At 60.2% G+C, this 2,164-nt stretch overlaps 1 non-coding gene and 1 pseudogene across 1 annotated transcript; both read left to right on the forward strand.

The window, feature by feature from the left end:
* Nucleotides 1-1,242, forward strand: LOC148960665 (18S ribosomal RNA; annotated as a pseudogene; the record flags this gene model as incomplete).
* Nucleotides 1,243-1,537: 295 nt separating this feature from the next.
* LOC148960666 (5.8S ribosomal RNA) lies at nt 1,538-1,691 on the forward strand. Its single transcript, XR_016155042.1, has one exon. It is a non-coding gene; the product is annotated as a 5.8S ribosomal RNA (ribosomal RNA).
* The last annotated feature ends 473 nt before the right edge of the window (nt 1,692-2,164 follow it).

Raw genomic sequence — 2,164 nt, forward strand, 5'->3', positions numbered from 1 at the left:
AGCTCCAATAGCGTATACTAAAGTTGCTGCAGTTAAAAAGCTCGTAGTTGGATCTCGGGAGCGGGCCGGCGGTCCGCCGCGAGGCGAGCCACCGCCTGTCCCGGACCCCTGCCTCACGGCGCCCCCCGGATGCCCTTAACTGGGTGTCCGGTCCTCGGGGCCCGAAGCGTTTACTTTGAAAAAATTAGAGTGTTCAAAGCAGGCCGCCCGTCGCCGCTGAATACCGCAGCTAGGAATAATGGAATAGGACTCCGGTTCTATTTTGTGGGTTTCTGGAACCCGGGGCCATGATTGAGAGGGACGGCCGGGGGCATTCGTATTGCGCCGCTAGAGGTGAAATTCTTGGACCGGCGCAAGACGGACGAGAGCGAAAGCATTTGCCAAGAATGTTTTCATTAATCAAGAACGAAAGTCGGAGGTTCGAAGACGATCAGATACCGTCGTAGTTCCGACCGTAAACGATGCCGACCCGCGATCCGGCGGCGTTATTCCCATGACCCGCCGGGCAGCGTGCGGGAAACCACGAGTCTTTGGGTTCCGGGGGGAGTATGGTTGCAAAGCTGAAACTTAAAGGAATTGACGGAAGGGCACCACCAGGAGTGGAGCCTGCGGCTTAATTTGACTCAACACGGGAAAGCTCACCCGGCCCGGACACGGAAAGGATTGACAGATTGATAGCTCTTTCTCGATTCTGTGGGTGGTGGTGCATGGCCGTTCTTAGTTGGTGGAGCGATTTGTCTGGTTCATTCCGATAACGAACGAGACTCCGGCATGCTAACTAGTTACGCGGCCCCGAGCGGTCGGCGTCCAACTTCTTAGAGGGACAAGTGGCGTTCAGCCACGCGAGATGGAGCAATAACAGGTCTGTGATGCCCTTAGATGTCCGGGGCTGCACGCGCGCCACAATGGGCGGATCAGCGTGTGCCTACCCTGCGCCGAGAGGCGCGGGTAACCCGCTGAACCCCGCTCGTGATCGGGACTGGGGATTGAAACTGTTTCCCATCAACGAGGAATTCCCAGTAAGCGCGGGTCATAAGCTCGCGTTGATTAAGTCCCTGCCCTTTGTACACACCGCCCGTCGCTACTACCGATTGGGTGGTTTAGTGAGGTCCTTGTATCGGCCCCGCCGGAGCTCCTCGCTGGGTTCTGGCGGAGCGTCGAGAAGACGATCAAACTTGACCATCTAGAGATAGTAAAAGTCGTAACAAGGTTTCCGTAGGTGAACCTGCGGAAGGATCATTACAGGTCTCCGGGCCTCACAGAAGTCCCAGGAACGAAACAAACCAGACGCCTCGGGTCCGCCCCGGCGGGCCCGGAACCCCCTTCGGTGAAAAACGAGTGGCGAGAGTCGCAACCCCGACGGGTACCCGTTAGGTCTCCCCCCGGTGGGGGGGGCCGTGGGTTTAAAGACCTCCTCCCCATCCCTCGACCGGGGGGGAGGGGGCGCCCGTCCGGGTCTCGCCACCACTCATTTTTTTTTCCCCAATTCCCCGGTTTGTGTCGGTCGGCCTCGAAAAACCAAAAAAACCAAGAGTACAACTCTTAGCGGTGGATCACTCGGCTCGTGAGTCGATGAAGAACGCAGCCAGCTGCGAGAACTAATGTGAATTGCAGGACACATTGATCATCGACACTTCGAACGCACTTTGCGGCCCCGGGTTCCTCCCGGGGCTACGTCTGTCTGAGGGTCGCTTTGCTATCGATCGGAGCCTCCGGGCCCCGCGGCTGGAGCGTCGTAGGCCCTCGCCGCCTCCGTCCTCCTAAACGCAGACCGTCCCCTCGTCCCGTCTCCCCGCTCTCTCCTTTTCGGGGAGAGGCCTCCGTCTTCCCCTCGGGGGAGGGCGGCGCCTCGTCGCTCCGAGGACCCGGGTGTCCTCCTCCGCGGCTGCCGGTGCTTCAAAACCACCGCTGCCCGCGCGAGGAGGCTCTCACCCGCCTCGGTCGGCGGACGCCGTCGTGGGGGTCTCGCTCGCACCCTGGGAGTAGGGCGGCGGAGTTTCGGCGGGTCGTGGGACGCCCCTAGGTCGTCGGCCAGTCCGCCGGGTCCAACCGCCCCGGCGGCGGCCGCTTCCGAAAACACCCAGCTTCGACCTCAGATCAGGCGAGACGACCCGCTGAATTTAAGCATATTACTAAGCGGAGGAAAAGAAACTAACAAGGATTC

This window comes from Pimephales promelas, unplaced genomic scaffold, assembly GCF_988280905.1.
Source record: "Pimephales promelas unplaced genomic scaffold, fPimPro1.hap1.1 HAP1_SCAFFOLD_191, whole genome shotgun sequence".
In the NCBI taxonomy this organism is placed as follows: domain Eukaryota; kingdom Metazoa; phylum Chordata; class Actinopteri; order Cypriniformes; family Leuciscidae; genus Pimephales; species Pimephales promelas.